Source organism: Pipistrellus hanaki, assembly GCF_964339955.1.
Source record: "Pipistrellus hanaki genome assembly, chromosome: 6".
Lineage (NCBI taxonomy): Eukaryota > Metazoa > Chordata > Mammalia > Chiroptera > Vespertilionidae > Pipistrellus > Pipistrellus hanaki.
Genome location: NC_140508.1, coordinates 57,463,830 through 57,483,425, shown reverse-complemented (window position 1 = coordinate 57,483,425; position 19,596 = coordinate 57,463,830). Strand labels below are relative to the sequence as shown.

At 42.4% G+C, this 19,596-nt stretch overlaps 1 protein-coding gene across 9 annotated transcripts in view; it reads left to right on the top strand.

The window, feature by feature from the left end:
- Window positions 1–19,596, top strand: part of DLGAP1 (DLG associated protein 1) — a 573,475-nt gene that overhangs the window by 278,182 nt on the left and 275,697 nt on the right. The gene's annotated exons all lie outside the window — the stretch shown is intronic.

Here is a 19,596-nt window from a genome sequence, read left to right as displayed (position 1 = left end):
ATAAAAAAAAGATAGGGAAGGAAGAGAGAATTCAGTAGAGAAAGAAGTGGGGCTGAAAGCTGGCTTAAGAAAAACACCACCCACACATGGTAATTGGAGAGGGAGGGATGAAAGCTCTCACAGGAAGTGCTGGGAGGTTCTCTTTAGTCAGGGACAGAAAACCCAAGTCAAGATGGCCTCATTGACATGTACACTTCCTAGTGCTCACACCACAGGAGGGAGGCCTCAGATGGTTTCTTTCAGCAGCTCAGTGAAATCCTCAGTCATCTCTCTCATCTCTGTCTGTGGTCACTGCGTGGCTTGGCCTCTTTGGCCTCCCCTCAGGGACTCAGGATGATGACCGTAGTTCTGAGGGATGCACCTGGGCAACAAAGACAGAGACTGGAAAAGTGCAAGCCTGTCTGTGTCCCCCTGGCAGAGTATGCAAAGCTCTAGAAGCTCCCCTATCTGCCACCTCCCAGATCTCATTTGTCAGAACTCAATACAGGCCAGAGCAACTGCATTGATCACACTGGCCAGGATGGAACCAGGCTAATACAAGGTTGGCCCTGACCCTGGAGAGGGCACCTGACTGTGAACCGAATGGGGGCTCTAACAGGATGGCAGGCACTTCCAGGGAGAAAAGTCAGAGTGTCAAGGACAGACGCTTGAAAGCAATGGTTCTCAGAGTGGGGTTCCCAGGCCAGCAGCAGGGAACTTATGCAAATTCTCTGGCCTCACCCCCAAATCTTTGGAGTCAGAAACTGGAAGTGGGGCTGAGCAGCCAGTGTTTTAACAAGTCCTCCAAGGGACTCCGAGGCACTCTGAAGTTTGAGAACCACAGCCGGTCTCCATCCCCTCCTTTAGGATGAATGCATAAAGGAGAACTAAGAGGGGAACAGATAGGCAGCTGTGAAAGCAAACAAGGGCAGAGAAGGAGAGAGCTGTGAGCAGCGACTAATGCAATGATGCGGCCCCGGTTTGATTTAAACAGCTTATCAGGGGTAGAAAATTGAGAAATGGAACTCAAAGCGGTGATAATTCAAGTGAAGGGCTTTCAAGGGACATCTATACCGTTTAAAGGCAAGAAAAAAAAATTCCAATAACAAGCTAAAGATACTGGAAATTAGGTAATACTCAGGGAAGAATTTTCCTGAGAACTGTGAAGAGAGAGAGATTGGAGCCATGATCTCTAATACATTAACCGCTTGTCAAGTGTGTCTGTGGAGTGATTGGGATGAGGCTCCTCTGAACTGAAATGTAAATGTAACATACACACTGGGGTCAGAGCCTTCGTAGACAGAGAGGACAGGCAACAGCCCATTACTAATTTTATACTGATTACATAAACGTTTTTTGATATGCTGGGTCAAGTAAAATATCAAAATTAACTTCAATTTATCTTAATGTGGCTACTAGAACCTTTTTCATTACACTTGCGACTCACATGTTTCTGATGGAGAGCTGTGGTCCCGAGCAAAGGAAGTCTAATAAATTTGGAGAAAAACTGGATGAGATAGAGTTTAGAAGTTCCAGGTCAACATAAGGGCCTAAGAAAAAACACTTGCAATTGTTTCTCCTCATGTTAAATTGGGTCTTCAAGTATTGAGAGAAAAGTGTTTCTGCTCCTTGAAAAGGAAAAAAAAAAATGAGGTTATAAAGATATAAAAGCCTATAAAAGACTGGCTTGTTATTTAAAGTTGAAAAAGACTTGAGTTCAATGAGTGGGGATATAATTTGGTGCTAAAATTTCTTCTGCGTTTGAAAGAAAGTTCCAGTAGGTTAAATTAAACTATTGGTGGGTGGAAGAAGAAAAAAAGACCAAACATTATCCCTTGCTTTTTTGGTTACATGCTTGAAAGGAAAAGGTCAGGGTATAAGGATAAGATGCCTGAAAACTCTCTTAATTGCCTTTTCTCGGTTTTCATTTGTTGTCTTGGCCACTCCTAAGTACTTGACTTGGCTAGGAGACAACTTCTAGTTTATTCTGTCTTTTTGCCTCCCACAAATTCTCTCTTAGCAATAGCATTACAGTCCCAGCTACCATGCCAGACTGCTCCCCTCAACTACTACTCCTACCTGCTTTTCATGCAATAACCACTTCTTCCTCGTTGTGGTTTTAAAAAATGTGAAAAGGGGGAAAATGTAAAATGACCCCATTGGAGAAGGTACTTCCATCAAATATAGACATTATTTTAATATTCCCCTTCTAGGTTTTCCTTTGTTTAATATGAAAAAGAGAAGAATAATGAGGATCATAAGAAATCTCTTTAATTTGAGAACTTTAGATTCAAGTACTTTTTTGACAACAGTAAAAGCTTTTAACAGTTAGAGATTTTAAATTTTCAAGTAAACAACATCTAAAATAATTTGGAACAGAAATGTTTTGAATTTTTCAAGGTTAAATTATGCAAGGTAGAAAGGAAATATTAGTGTGGTTATTAACAAACAGGTAAAAGTTTTAAAAAATATCTAACACATGTAAAATCTACCTGGTTATGCAGTCAACTAGAACCCAAATTTCATCCTCTGAATATAAGTGTGCTAGTTTCCTATTGCTGCTATAACAAATTATCATAAATATAGTGGCTTAAAACAGCACAAATTTATTACCTGCATTTCTGATGGTTAGGAGTCTAAAATGGATGTCCTTGGGTATTCTTCCTCTGGCAGAGATTAGATTTCTAGATTGATAGGATGGTTTGTTTTTTATTTTTAGTGCTTTAAAAGTATGTATATTGCTTCTGTGATAGCTGCTGCCATTCTTACCTGTATTCCTCTGTATATAATGTCTTTTTTCTATGGCCGCTTTCAAGATCTCCTGTTTATCACTGGTTTTGTACAATTTGGTGATGGTGTGCCTTGAATTCCCATCCTCTTACAGGCATAAACAGGGTTCTAATTATGATGAGAGGGGAGAGGTTTTTAAGATATCTTTTCAGAAAGATAGGTTTATTCTAACACATATTTGATCTCTTAGTCTTCCACATCTTTATCTTTTCCACATTTGAACAGTCCCTTCCTTAAAATATAATACCTAAGGCCCTAGCTGGTTTGGCTCAGTGGATGGAGCATTGGCCTGTGGAGTGAAGGGTCCCAGGTTCAATTCTAGTCAAGGGCATGTACCTTGGTTGCAGGCATAATCCCAGTAGGAGGTGTGCAGGAAGCAGCTGATTGATGTTTCTCTCTCTTTATCCCTCTCTTTTTCTCTCTGTAAAAATGTAATTTTATATATATATAAATTCCTATGCGTTTGTAAGTGGTAAACAATTGCCTATAGCTTTTATAAACTGAGATAAACAAAATAAATACCAATATTTACCTACTATTAAGGACAAGAGATGAAGTCCTTGTCCTTAATACTGTTAAAAATAGTTTCCTTTTTCAGTACAACCTGACAGTGGTGAAAATAAAATGTTTCAAGCAAAAAGTTGGATGAAAATAATTTCATCCAAGCCATGGAGCCCTCAGCCATTTTCTTCCATCTTACTAAAGTCTGGTTTATAAGAATTCCAAAGGGATGACTAAAAGGGGTTCCTTGCCTAATTCCAATATGGGATGACAGTTTCCGTACCCACCAAGCAATTTTTCACCACCTGAGTGTCCTACTCAATTCTGACCCTGTCTACCTGGAGATAGCACAGGCCTCACAGCTTCTGGCCTCAATCCTACAACATTGCCCCCTTCCTCATTCCTTCCCTCATGTAAGATTGCAAGTCCAGGTTGTCACCAGTACTTCTGACCCATGGACTAAATCCCACAGCTCCCTCCTTGGGTTCCATTAATTTTCTAGAACCCAGAAAACCAGTTTGCTCACTAGATTGCTGCTTGATCACTAATAATATTTAAAAATATGAATCAACAGCCAGATGAAGTGATACTTAAATAAGGTATGGGGCAAGGACACCCAGCTTCTATGCCCTCTCTGAGCATGCCACTCTCCCCAAGTTTCCACATGTCCACCCATCCAGAAGCTCTCTAAACCCTGTTCATTTGGGTTTAAACTGGATGTTTCACTACATAGTCATGCTTGCTTAAATCATTGGCCATTAGCAATTGAACCTAACCTTCAGCCCCTCTCCTCTTCTGGGAGGTCAGGGGGATGGAAGGAAAAGTTCTAATGTTTTTATCACAAGGCTGGTTCTCCTGACAACCAGCCCTTATCCGCATTCCAAAGTCACTTCATTAACATAATGGAAGGCTTTATAGCTCTCATCACTTAGGAAATTCCAAGGGCTTTTGGAGCTCTGAGTCAGAAACAGGAATGTAAACTAAACATATACTTCTTACTATAAATCGCAATATCACAATGACATAAAAGCTGAGTGTTATTATTACATACTGATTGTGATATATCAGATACCTTACATTTAACAATATTTCAATGGTTAAAATATATCCACTTGAAAAGTAAAATATATTCCACTGAAACATACCATTGCAGGAACTAAGGAAATGGGAAGACTGTTTACTTGCAAATCTGAGATGAAGCAATTTCTTAGGACAATTTTTTTAAAGACCTATTCTTATTTGCTATGCTGCATATTTAGTTTACAATTAATAGACTTCAAAATAACGAAGTTCATACTAGAAAACTAACAGTCTTCTAAAGACTGAACACAGAGCCTAACCTTAGTAGGAACTCAGCGGATGAATCATTTCATGGTTAAATATGCAAATGTCCCTATATATCAAGAGAGTAACATGTAGCAATCTGTTCTGAACAGTTTAAAGAAATTCTAAGTACTTATTTACTTATTGTGAACTCTCTCCTGCCTGTAATTTTATTCTATTGCTGATGATTCTGTGGAAGCAAAGACAAATTGCTCAGCATCTCCCAAAATCTTTCATCTACTTAAAAGTGTACCTGATAGCCATCCTTCATTATGTAAGACAACCTCATTGAAGTTTGACAAATGAGTATATATTCAGTTGAATGATCAGCATCAAGGTATCCTCTCTAAAAACATTTGCAATGGTTTTGTTTCTGTCCTCAGTATGCTCTTTTGTGTCACCTCCAGCTCAGTCGGTAGAAACACAAGGCTAGTGGGGTCAAGTTTGTAGGCTTGTGGCCAAAGTCAGCCAGTTGACTTAGATGGAAAGCCAACCCCCTGGCCGTGGTCAAAGGCTACTCCGTTTTCTCCATTTGGGCACCTGGTTAATGCATATCACGAGCGGGACTTAGCCAGCAATGTAAAACCTGCTTAGGGTGTAGGCTTGGTCACAATGCCAGGACAACATTATCTGATACATGATGTTAAAGAACCAAGGAGTTTAAGGAAACCTTCTTTGATATTTTCCCATCTAGCACACACACACACACACACACACACACACACACACACACGCGTATATATCTATATATGTGTATATGTGTATATGTGTGTGTGCGCACGCACGTGTGTGTGTGTGTGTGTGTGTGTGTGTGTGTATGCCAAACAACCAGATGGTGGAAGAATCAGAATGACCGGTCACTATGACACACACTGCAGTGGCCAACTGGCCCAATGGGGCCTCAATCGCCCCTTCCCCACCTTCAGTGACCCTCCCCCAGGCCAGCCATAACCTTCCCCCCCAGCTGGCCTGCTGTGTGGCCCCCATCAGCCCCCATTGGAGCAGGCTGGCTGGACCCCACCTGTGCACAAATTCATGCACTGGGCCTCTAGGAAAAAAATAAAAGCAGTAAAAATTATCTCCAAGATGGGGAAATATTGTTTTCTTCCCCAAAAAAGTTATAATCTGAGTCCATATTAGTTTACTTTGGTCAAAATTCTATACATGGCATCTTAAAAACCAGCTAATCTCTAGCAGAATGTAATATGCTATTTATAACTGTCTTTCTTCAGTATAACAATTTCCCTGTGTTTTCCTACCATCCCGCATTGCTCAATAAATCTAATAACCTAAATCTTCAAGAAAATTAGCACTTAATTAACAAGTCAAATTTTCTTCTTTGTAAACCTAAGAGGTTTTTGGAATTATAAAAGACTTTAGTGGATGCACTTGAAATTAAATTCATTCAGAAAGTAGGACCAAACAATAAACCAATAAGCAAAGAAAAATAAAAATGAAGAACCAGTACACCAATTTTAAGATACTTTGATAACTACTCTCCAAACATTTTAATATATTCATCAAAATGCATATTTTACATTAAAATTTAAAAATCAATTATTTAAGAATTATAAAATACAGATGTCCATTCCCACTGTATTATAATGATTTTCTTCCCCAGAAATATTTTTTATGTATTTATTTATATATCTGTGTAATTGGGTGCTTTTAATATTAGCACTGAGAATTCAGGACCAGCACAAAACCACTGCCAATCACATCTTAATTCACTCATTTTGTTCCAACTAGAGTGCTACAGTTTGACTAAGCTCTAGATAAATTGCATTAGTCTTATAGCATGGGGCAGATGTGTAGAAACCAAGTGAGCTTTTTTCAGTCACTGTGTAGGTTCTGCTAACCACCAAACCACTTGATTTTTTTTAATATGAAAAGATGAAATAATTTCTCTCTTGAATTATTATTCACCTTTATATGCTTCTGTTTAAGGTACACTCTTTTACTCCCCCTGCTCCCCATTCCCACCCATACATACCCCATCCTCCCACCCCCTACCTCCCCACCCCCATGTTTGAACTCCTTCCCAATCTTTCTATTCCTTGATGATGGATAACTGTCTCCTATAATCTCATATAATTCATTTATATCTATGCCTTTATTTTAAATTGTTGTCCAATCGAAATTCCCTTTCAGTTTTATTGTTGTATCACTACAATTAGAATATCTAGTGAACAAATGGTCCCTTTTGAGAGCTGGTAGAGATGATTTTTGCCAAGTGAATTTACCTCCAGAAAGAACAAATGAAAGCAGAGTTTATGAGTTACCTGGAGTTTCACGTGGAAGTTAGAGCCAGTTTCAGGGCTGTTACCATTTCCTAACCTTGAAAAGTTCTGTGCCTATTTTTCATTCATCCATTCAATTGGCTTGTACTAACTATTTAGTATGTGCTATTCACTAGGAAAATAAACAGCATTGGAAAGAGTCCTTGCCTTGATAGGGCCTGCTGTGTAGTAGGAAAGAGAGATGCTTTCAATAATTAAGCAAATATGTGCTACTGAGGGCAGGCATGGTCTTTGTGACTTGATTGTAACAGAGGGAATTTGACTCTGCGAAGAGGTGTCAGTTAACCCCAGATCTGAAGGTCAAAAGGAGTGAACAAGACAAGAGAGAGATCATTCAAGGAAGACGTACACGTGTGTGAACCTATCCCTTAATTTGGGACTAACAACTACTATAATACAACTCTCCATATATGATGACATACTATAGTTTTTTGAAGTTTATGCCCTGTAAGGTTTATTAAGTAGTTCTGTAAGGTTTTTAGGGATACTCATTCAATTGTGCATTAAATGGTAAATCGAATAGGCAGAGAGCCCTGGTCAGCTTGTTCCTGAACACGAAGATATTAAACCTCTGAGTAATGTGGAATTCGCTTCCCACTCTGCCTTCAGATCTTAGATATTATTGTAAAGCTGCATCTATTCAAATGTTTTTTTCTAACATATACCATCTGTGTTTTAAGATTTAAATAAATAAATTTATTTTCCCTTAAGAAACAACCCACCATGTGAAGTACAAAATGTGTTAACAGGTGGTCTTCAATAGTGTACATATTTCTCAGTGTGATTTATGCTACTATTTAGTCTAATTATTACAAACAGCTCACCCGTCTTATAAATGATCTTCTTAGAGAGAGAAAATAACAGATTTCTTTTTTGAGAATAAAAAAAAAATAGTATGTATGCCAAATGTTTTATCTACGTGATGTTATATACAATTACAAATTATATTGAGTTAACCACATACACCCAAATAATGTTACTTAACTCTGAGATAATGTTGTGCTATATAGAAAAAGATGTTTAATAAATATAATAAAAAATGTTCTGACTAGTGAAATTATCTATAATAATAAAAGTGTAATATGCTAATTAGACTGGACAGACAAATGACCTTCTGGATGTCATTCTGGATGTCCTTCCAGGCAGAGGTGTTAGGGGTGATCAGGCAGGCAGGTGAGTGGTTAGGGGTGATTAGGCAGGCAGGAGAATGGTTAGGGGCAATCAGGCAGGAAGGCAGGCCAGCAGTTAGGAGCCAATGGTCCCGAATTGTGAGAGGGTTGTCTGACCCCTGTGGGATCAGGCCTAAATTGGCAGTCGGGCATCCCCTGAGGGGTCCCAGATTGTGAGAAGGTGCAGACCGGGCTGAAGGGCCCCCCCCCCCCCACACACACACACACACGAATTTCATGCACCTGGCCTCTAGTTTATAAGATAATGGAGATATAATAGCCATGGTCTTATGAGGAAAATAGAACCCATGCCACATTACTACTAGAGGTGATTTAATATAAGAAATTGGTTACAAAGATGGTGGTAAGAACTGTAAAGGCACTCCTATACCACCCTAGAACTGGAGTTGGAGACACAGGGAGCAGGTGTGTCATGAGAACCCAAAGCCACAGCTGGATCCTATGGACACTGAGGCCACTTGAAGCAGAGAGAAGGAGAAACACCCTGGTTTCTCCCTTGCTCCCACCCTTCAATTTCCCACTGAGCCTCCCACAGACTCAACCTAACTCAAGCCAATTGTAAGGGAGGGTGGGAAGTGGAATTTGCAACCAGCCCAGTGAGGCAGAACAGAGCAGGGGAAGTGCAAGGTGTGAACCCGAGGACAGGCAGACAGATAACTAGCTCATTGCCAGACAGTGATGCTGAACACTACCATGCATAAGGACTCAGGGCCAACAGCCATCATCCCCAATTTTGGTTAATCTGATAATTTTCATCAGCAGATATTCTAAATCTGTAGCCTGAAGTTATCTTAGGCATCTACTCTTAGAATTATCCTATATAATAAAGAGGTAGTATGCAAATTGACCTTCATACCGTAACAATATCACAAGATGGCAGCAGGTACAGTGGAGGCAGGGCAGCAGGCAGCAGCCATTCCATGCAGCTTCCATTGGGGTTCCTGCAGCCCCACGTGGGTGTGGGGGTCCCTGCATCAGCTTTGCACAGCTTCTGCCAGGGTTTCCATGGCCCTGTGTGCAGGCCACAGGGGTGGGGCCTCGAGGCCGCTGCACATGGCATGGAGGCAGGGCATCGGGGAAGCACTCCAGGACTCGGGGCCATCCTGAGGCACACTGGCCACGTGGGATGGGACTCGGGATAGTCCCATGGTGCCAGGCGGGGGGAGGGGTCCTGAATCTCACGTGATTTCATGAGAAAAGTCACTAGTATGTTATACCTAAAGGAAACCTCATTATTTGAGACCATTGTTTTACAGAATATCTTAACTCTTAAGATTATATATTATTGTCCTTGTTTTATATAAAAGGTACTAAGTATTTTAAAAATTCTTGGTGTTGCCCAGCTGGCATGACTCAGTAGTTGAGCTTCGACCTATGAATCAGGAGGTCATGGTTCAATTCCCGGTCAGGGCACATGTCCCAGTTGCAGCCAATCAATGATTCTCAATCCTCTCTCACCATTGATGTTTTTATCTCTCTCGCTCCCTTCCTCTCTGAAATCAATAAAAACATTTTTTTTAAAAAAAGAATTTTTGGTGTTTTTTCTTTCAGAATTTACCTTGGCATTCACTTTAACCTTTTTTTAAAGCTCTGCATAAATGTTAGCACTAACCATAGTTATACTTCTAAGCCCTCTATCCTGCTCCAAACTATTTAAAATATTATTATTATATACCAAAAGCATGAAATATTAAGAGATCAAAGAATGATGTATGCTTGTTGCTTCAAGTTTGCTTCTGTCTTATAGTCTGGCTCACACTTTGACTGGCGAGTTCTATTTTCTTCTTAAAGCACGGTAGAAAATACAACTGGAGATATTCTCGTAAGCAGTGTTAATGAACTCAGACCAGGCACTGATCTAAGGATTTTACATGCATTAACTCATTTAATAGTCATCATACTGATGATGTAAATATTATCATTATTCCCATTTTAGAGACAGGGAAACAGAACACAGAGAGGTTAGTTGGGAACAGGTGGGATTCAGACCCTGGCTCTCCATGGAGTCCCAGAGCCTGGCTTTCAATGGCTCTGTTGCTTCTGAGAGTCTAACCTAAGGGATTTTTGAAAAGAAAACAAAGTTAATATGATGAAAAACCACCCAACTATTTATTTAAATATCAACCTAACTCAGTTAAAAGAACCAGATTCACTGTGTTTTTTCTACAGGGTTACAATGGGCAGGTTCCAAACCTGGGGAGAAGGTTTTGTGGGTCCCTTCGTGGACAAGTATATCCTTCTGTCTGTCTCAAAGGCCTAAGGTAAAAGCACAACAGGGAACCTCTCAACAGAAAGGTGATTCTCAACTTCTTGCTGCCTGTAAGGCTTCTGAGGGGAAATACCTTCTTCAGCACAGTGTTCATTAGAGGCAGTAATTCTTAAACCAAAGTTGAGCGTGCTCCCTCACTGCGCTCTGTCAGTCTGCTGAGGCCTCGGCAGCAAGCTGGCTGGGGTGTCTGAGAGTCTATGTAAGAGGTGATCTGGGGGTGGGGAGGAGAGGATGAGGCCAGAGGAGAAATGTGGGGGTCAGTAGAGAGCTGCCTCCACATGTAGAAGAAGCACCCTGATCCCCTTCACTCAGGGGGGAGGACGGCCCCCCAGGGCCTCCCACAAAGGCCCAGACCCCACATTGAAGTCATGAGGCTGCAGGTATGGTTTGCAGCCTCAGCTATCTCCTCCCTCCAGTGGCTGGCTGGTTCTACTGATTTGCAAATTCATAAAGTGAGTAGTCCTGTTAGGCCCAGACCATTTCCTGGCATCCATGTTCTTTTCTTAACACCAGAAAAGAAAAAAAGAAAGAAAGAAAAAAAAGAAAAGAAAAAAATCTCTAGGACAGTCACTAATCCTCCATCTCTGTAGTTTATCATTTCAAAACCTTGACACGGATAAGCTCTTTGCAGATGCGGAAATCAACATAGTATCTCGTCACTAAGTCAGCGAAGCCTGGCAACCCTTGGAGCCAAACCCTCAAACCCCCTAGTACAGGTTGTTTTTCTCTTTTCCATCCCTCAAAGCATGTATCTGTAAGTTTAACCCTTTTCGTCCTTGGAAAATGACAGAGACGGGCAGATTCAGAAATGGAAGACAATAGTGAAATTAACACAGAGACTGATCCCAGAGAACTAAATAGTCAGAACAGAGATGGGAGATGGGAGACTGAGTAGAGAGCAAGAAAGAAAATGGTAGCCAATTTTCTCTGAAAGTGAATGGTAGAGAAAGCAGAAAATGAAACCACATTTTTACATCTTCTTAATAGCTGCATCAAGAGATAGCTTAGATAGAAAAGAATGAAAAGTGTTATCAGTCCTGCTTCTCACTCTTAGGCTAAATCTGCCCCCCCGCCCCCCAAAGTGCCCCATCTCTCAAATTCTATCCAAACCCCCCCCCCACTCATTTCCAATGCTAAGAGGGTATATCATGGGTAGAAAAATTCATTTTCTTCATAGTTTGGGCAAAACAAAGAATTTTTCATTAGAATTTTGAAAATACATGATTTTAACTCAAGAAACATTAATAATCTACTACGTGTTAAGTACCGTTCAAAATTAATTTTGGCCCTCAAGGAGAAAAAGGCCCAGAGCAGATCAAGGTTTCTGGTCTTAATTCTAGCTACCGGCTTGGCTCACCAGGAAGGGGCAGCTTTATTCCATCACGTTCTGTTTCTTCCATCCTATTTGGGATGGGCAAGACAGTAAGATACCACAGGCCTTTCCTTGGGCAAACTTGGTTGTCACACATTTGGATCTAATAGATTTGCTCATCCTTCTGAGAACTCACTTCCAAGTCTGAATATGATTTTCCTCGATAATCTCTTCTGTCTCCAGGACCTGTAATACGTATTATATTCTGTCGCTTTCCCCTTCCAGGGAGGAGGTATATAATGGAGAGGAGAGCTCAGGCTCTGAAGTCAGATGTCCGCCTTCAGACACCAGCACCTTTAGTTCTGAGGCTTTGGGCAAGTGACTTATCAGTAGCCTCCCTTTCAGCCTCAGTCTCCTCAGCCATAAACTGGAAGAACACCACTCAGAGGGCTGCTGTGACAGCCAGTGAAAATGTGTGCAAATCACTGGACACAGGGCCTGGTACACAGTGAAGGCCCTCAGTAAACCACTACTATTGTCAACAGGATGAGATGACCTTGGATGATTCATCCTATTGTTAAGACTCCTTCCACCTTGGTTTGGGCTAGGCTTCTGTCCCCAAGGCTCTTGTCAGCATCCCCGTTTAGGCCCCTACAACAGGCCCCCTAAGAAGAGGGGCCCATCCCCGGAGCCTGAGCTCACTTCAGAAGCAGCGACCTTCCTCTGCCGTCTCAATGGGGGTGGTTCCATTTTGAGCGTCATGCCTGCACCCTGCTTCAAGTGCAAACCACTGGCTGAGCATAGATCACTGGCTCACCACTCACACTCAGAGGGACATGTTTGTGCCCCACTTGCAAGTCCCATTCATTCACATCCAGATTTTCTGATTTTCTAGAATTTAATCATTGCAGTTTTGTCTTTACTGTGCACTTAAAGGATTATGGCAAACTATCACATGTCATTTACAACAAGGGAAGAAAATGCTATTACCACTTCATAGGCCATGGCTTTCTCTACTGTGATGGACTGAGGTGTTCATTTGTTCCTGCCAAGTTTCTTAATAGACTAAAAGGATTTTTCATACGCCATTCTCTCTTGGGCATGCTCTCTCTCTCTCTTTCTCTCTCTCTCTCTGAAATTTTTAAGTCCTTACTAAAAGTCAGGGAATGCAAAATTATTTCACTCCCTTAAGTTCATCTGTTTATCATGTGTACTATGTGCCTGTCTTTAAAACTCCGAAGAGAACAAACAGAAGAGATTTCAAAGCAAGTTGTATTTTTTTCAGAAGTCTGGATAATAAGCAAAAGGAAGCTTTAATGAAACCCACGGTGTAATCTTAGGACTCGTTTGTCTGTTAGAAGATGCTGCTGAGGTGACTGTAGTGCCAACATTGATTTACAAGGACCAGTTTTCCAGAACTTGATTTTAAGTCAAAATAAGTAAGCACCTAACTAGGTGCTTACTTATTTTGACTTAAGTTAATCCTTTTATTATTTTTAAAAATATTTTTATTGATTTTTAGAGAGAGAGGAAGGGAGAGGGGAAGAGAGAGAGACACATCAATGTGAGAGTGAAACATTGATCGGCTGCCTCCTGCATGCCCCCCAGAGAATGGAGCCTGCAACCTGGGCATGTGCCCTGACCGGGAATCGAACCACAACCCTTTGGTGCACAAGACCATGCTCACCATCTGGTCCTTGCCCCCAGCTCCTCCTCCAAGAGGCTTTCTCTGGCATCCTCACTACTTCTTCCCAGGCGCTGCTTTATTTTCCCTCAAACCACCTATCATATCTGGTATTGTATGTTCATCTGTTAAATGTCCAGCTCCCTGGTCAGACTGAAAGATTTAAAGGATGGGACTTTTTTCATTTTTTTTCTAGTTATTGGACCAGTAGCCCTGAACTATTAACCTTTTTATGTGTGTTTGTGTTCTGATACCCGCATGGCCGCCACCACCTCAGCTGCCTCCACTCTCAGCACATCTGCCTTAGGACCACCTTCTTGCTGCTTCTGCTCGGCTCCGAGCTTAGGAACTAGCTGGCTGCACTTTGTATATAGCCAGTGCCTGCTGGGTGCTGCCATTCTCATAGCAACCCCATCGGTTATGGCCTATTATTTCCGCTGTTCAATTCAGGAAACTGAGGCACAGAAGGTATACATAGCTCGTTCCTGGTGGCTCAGCTAATGAATGTCAGAGCCAGATGAGAATAAAAGCAGTCTGGCTCCATAGCCCTCACCCTTCACCACCGTAATGCAGGCCTATCCCTCTCCACACGCGCATCGAAAATAAAAAGATGCGTTGGCTCTGAGTGAGTGTCTGAAGTAGGGGTGTCGAACTCAATCAGAGAAGGGGCCAAAATCTAAAATCCAGCCTAAATAGCGGGCCGAATGGTTTACTGAACAGTCATAAACTGACAATGTCATAAACTGACAGCGGAGTGCAGTGATGACAGCGCGGTGCGGGCCACATTGCAAGGCCTGGCCGGCCGGATTTGGCCCGCGGGCCTTGTGTTTGACACATGTGGTCTGAAGGGACCTGCTGTGAGTAAAGGACATCAAATTTCATGTGTGGGTTTCGTGACATACCCACTCTGGTTACTTCTCATTTAGCCCTGCATCTCAGCCAGCCGAAAGCAATAGGTGGCTAGTTTCTAGATGTGCAAGTCGCTGTCTTCTTGTGTAAGCAAGACCCGCAATAAAGGCAGGAGCATAATGGAAAGCAGATGGGAAGTAATGCAGTCGAGAGCACTTGCTTCTCTTCCCACACACGTTATTGCAGGAGCTGGCCTCTCCAGAGCTCATTCTCCCCCTGCGTCATAAGCTCATCATGCGCTCCCTCCTGGAGTTCTCAGCAAACCAGTGTTTATGGGCGCTGAGGCAGGTCGCTTACGTGTCAGACCTGACTAACTTCAAACACCCACACAAAATTAGCATTATCTCTTTATCTCCATCCAGCTTCGATGGATTTCAGCACGGAGATCAGAACTGCTCAGGGGTAGGTCATCATCCCTGGTTCTTTGTTCTTGTGTGAGCTGACAATTGCCACAATATCCCACATTAGTCTCCGAATTGTGAATAGTTTATGTAGATGTTGGCATGCTGGAATCTTTCTAGAATGCTGTTCAATAGCATTTTATTCATTCATTTACTCACTCACTTATTCATTTAAACTTCTCTTGGCCAGAACTTCTGCAAGGGTGATCAGACAGACAACAGGGCCTTTCCCCAAGGCATTCACAGTTTAACAGAGAGACGGAAATGTCCCCGGTGACTTAATACAGTCTCACAAAATCATAGAAGCCCCTTGGAGGATGGAGCGCCTATCCTGGAACAATGGGCAAACTTGAATAAGCCCTTCTCAATCTAATTTGCCCACCATTGACACGTCAATCTTCCTAAAATGTGATTATTCTTACATTTTTCTGTTTTGGAGTGTTCAGTGGTATAACACCTTAACTATTCCTTGAGTCTTTGTTTGAGCTAACAGCAAAGTGCTATTGCGTTTCTTTCTATTTCCCTAAGGAGGGTTGTTGAGTAGAAATCTCATAGGACCAATAAATGGAGGATGCTTATACTTGCCTTAGCCTCTTCACTAGGTAGTGGTAAGAATCAAACGAGACCTAGCTGTATTTGTGATGTGTGTTACAATGCACTACCTACTGGGTGGGACAAAAGTAGGTTTATGGAAGATAATACAATCTACACTAATAAAAGAAAATGCTGATTGACCTTACCTTCACTGCCCTCAGATAATCAGAGCGAGTATGCAAATTAACCCAACAAAGATGGCCGTTAATTTGCATACTCTGAGAAAGGGAGAAGTGAAGACAGAAGACAGCTTAGAAAGAAGACGGAGGAAAAGCTGAAAGCAAGGAGGTGGTGTGCATGGCCATGGTGGCCACTTGCAGGTATCTTCCTACAAATGGGCTCCTAGTAATTAATAATAATACAAGAATAGACTGCTTCTTGTACTCACAACTGTAAACCTACTTTTGTCCCACCCTCTACAAGAGAAAAGGGAACTAGCCTTTACTGAGGACTTACTATATGCCAGCCAGGCATGTATTCTTTCTGATGGTCATTACAGTAACTCCATTTGTTCCATTTTCAAAGACTAAATCAATCTGAGAAGTTCTTTGGGCAAACATACACAGCTGTCAGAAATGGCACAGGGGTTTACTTTCAGAACTGTGTTTCTGAGTCCTCATTATTCTGCCTCATGCTGCTTTTAAAAAGAGCCCCCTCTCCAGCCAGGCCGATTTGATCACTGCTCCCTGGACACATTTTCTCTTGACTGTCTGTCCACATTTTATCCCCTCTTCTCCACCCTGCTGAGGACCCAGCCTGGCTTCTATCAGTCTGTCACTTTCTTTTTCCCTCAACTCTTCATTTGGCACCAAATTATAATGCAGACAGTATGAGGGATCTTTTGTACTATTGCCTGGAATTATTCTTAATTCTGAAAATATTATTTTACTCTGTGTCTATGTATAATCTTAGGTCGCCAAGAGGTTTGTGAAGTCTTTTGAAGGCAGAAACTGCACTTTTGTTAATAAAGCCTAGCATTCTATCTCATTCATCCATCCATTCATCTAGATGCTCCTAAATTTAAACATTTTTTGAATGAGTGGAGGAAATGAATGAGTCAACGAAAATGAGTCTGAATATTCTCACCTCTGTCAGCCTCCTCTGAAAGCCCCTTAGCTTGTCCCCTGCAATGAGCCTTGAAAGCCTTTTGCTCAGGCCCAGAACCTTTAGGTAAATTCGTACAACTGACATCTACATTTACAGATCTCCGGCATGGTCGCTAATTAAAAGAAATGAAGAAACTACAATGGAAATATGTGTACGTTGTTGCTAACTTCTTTTTAATCAAAGCAATTCCATTTTTAGTGACTAGGCAAAGTGACTATGTAAAAGTAACAATTATCTAGAAGTCCCACCAGAGAGGCCCTCCTTCTAGCACAGATGCTCTCTGTCTGGGATGACACAAAGATCTGACCCCAAAAGGTGTATGTTAGAGCCCACTTGGCTGCTTCTCCTGACTCCAAGTGACCCGAGACTCAGCCACCTGTTGTCTTCAGACCAGACTATCCATGGGAGACTGTTTTGGGAACAATATGCAAAAAAACACCACCTCTTCTTAGAAAGCTATTAATTTGATGGGTCCACCAGCTTTTCTGTACAACTGTAGTCCCTATGAAGGCACTGTACCGGGCCCTCTCCTTGTAGCCTAATCTCCTCTACCTGCCCCTCAATTCTGTCTGAATTACAGGCCAGGTTCCAAACCAATAAGGGTGTGAGAAATGGCGCAGTTGCACCATATATTTACTTCCTCTCCTAGGGGGGACTGCACATAACGGTGAGCAGGCTGTGATTAAGGTCAGTGACCCGTGGCCAGGAGGCCCAGGCTTTCAGAAAAAGAACTATAAGCTTCACACAGAGGAGTCCCCTGCCCAGGGCTCTGGTGTTATGTCATTTATCTGCTCCCCATACACACCCTGTGAGGAAGGGTGGAGAGAATAACTCTTGGTAATGGAGGGGATCCTTTCATGGAGTTTAAACTTTGGATCCATCACATTTGATTTCTAAATTGACTGTTAAATTATCAAAAAGGTTTTAGGGGGAAAAACTCCTTAGCAGGGGTCCTGGGGATAAATTGAATTCAATCTGGAGAAACAGAACATTTCATTTCTGCCACCGGAATTGTGACTCTAAATTCTGACCCTGCTGCCTGTATTTGGTGATGCATAAGCTACAGGAAGGCAGAGGCATCTGTAGTTTCCTTTTATCCTCAGCTCTGAGTTCAGTGGACACTCTACAGAGCAACAGGAGGCAGAGTAGTAAAGAATAAGTACTGCCTCTGAGGTTAGAAGACCTGAATGTTAGCTGCATAAATGAATGCATTCCCAAGTGCATTGCACCACCCAGAGATCCACTACCTTGAACCCACTCCAACTGCCAAGGGCAAATGTTTTCCCACTCATCATCTGCAAGTTGTAGAGCACGCATTTGGACAGCAAGCTAAAGCCCTGCTCCCCACTCCTCACTAGTCTGCCTTTCGATCCTCCAGTAAGAATCATGCTGGACCTATCTGCCTTCCACATTGCACCTCAGGTACATGTTCTCAAAACTGGATCTTATTTCTTTTTCTAATAATCTGCACAGCAATTCCCGGTTTTCTATTTCTGGCAAGTACTAACTAGCATCAAGTGGTCAAATGAATATGAAATGGGGTGTTAGGGAAAGCTAATTCTAAGTGGATTTTGTCCATTGGTTCTGTTCATGTGTCAGTCATGCTCTTGATTTCATTTTTACTTGTGGGATATACTGGACAGAAATGAGACCAGATGGGTTCTGCTCCTTTTGTCACATCCAGATTTGACCTCATCATCAGCCAAACTCCCTTGAGCCCCTCAAGGATCCCTGAAGGTGAGCAGCACATTCTTCAACCTTCCATCTTAAAAGGTGATGCCATAACTTCATTCTGGCACAAACTTGGAAGGGGGTTGTTCCCATCTGCCCTTGCGCTTCTGAAGGTGCCAATGAGGCATCGTTATTGGCTAGATCTCTAGAAGGAAAAACATGCAACAAGAGGTCTTTCTGACCCCACACTCTGGGAGGTGGGATGTCATGAATTCTTTGATGTGGGCTGTATCCACTCCCTCATCTACCCTCACCTACCCTCCTGCTGTGGCAACCTCCATCTGCCCTGTAGCTTTCAAATGGCACTTCCCAAACAGGCACCAATGTGCCAGGTCTCTTTAGATTTAACCGGGTGGGCGAGTTCCGTAGGAGCCTTATTAGATTGACTACATTCTTGACACCAACACAACCTTTCTACCTCTGAGAATGGCCTGTGGGTGCTGGTGTCTGATGCAGAAGCCCTCGTTACAAGAGAAGTGAGAAATGCAGGTAAGGAAGCAATCTGAGCGATGGGGTGGGAGGGAAGCACAGAGGCCCAGGGACCAGGAGGATGCAGACAAATCCATCTTGCCACCTCCGGGAGAGGAAATGAGTCACAATCAAGGCTAAGATGATGAAGGAAGCAAAATGTGGATCCCCAAATGCCTTTCTGGGTGCTGTGTTGATAATCTGTACACGCAAAAAGCCTTCTTCTGCAACTGAGGCTAATTACTGCCATAATTACTTTGCATTTTGTAAAATAACCTCTGTCTAAGAGCAACACTTAACTGCTATTTAGATTTTGGAAAGGAAGACGTTGAAAGTGATGCACCTTTAGATTTTTTTTTAACCAGGACAAGTGAAATGTTTCTCGCAATTCTCCAAGTTTTTCCTTTCAGAATGCCAAATGGGCTGTGTTAGAATTACTTCAGACATCAACTAATTATAGGCAGATTTCCATGCCCTATCCTATCCAATTGAGTCAAAAGGGAACAGGGCCACGCATCTAGATTTTAACAAGAGTCCCGATTTATTCGGACTTATATGGAGATCTGAAAGCTACTATCTGGCCACGATCAGTCCTGCCTCTCACCTCCAGTTCCTGAGGAAGGTGCATGCCCAGAGCAGAAGCAAACGACTCCTCATCCGCAGGCCCAGAACCAAGTGAACAGGGCCAGACTCTGTGGGGAGCTCCTTCCCCGAGTCCCATCAGCTTAGTGGGCCAGAGCCAAGGTAAATGGAAAGACAGCTTTTGTCTATTTTGGCTCTAATTCCAAAACTCAAAGCTTGCAGCTTACCTCTCCAAGCAGGAAAGGCAGTAAGTGCCAGTTTGATGCCTGCGAAAGGCTGAAGGGAACACAGGTGACAGCCTATTTGCCACCACAACAGGCCTGGGTAGAGTGAGCAGGTAGAGGCAGGCAGCAGCACATACAGTTGGCCCAACCTTTAGCTTGGCACAGTGTCCGCACCCAGGGGCCATGCTGTGCCCTTAGGACCTTCTTCGGGAAAAGGAGGGGCAGGCGGTAG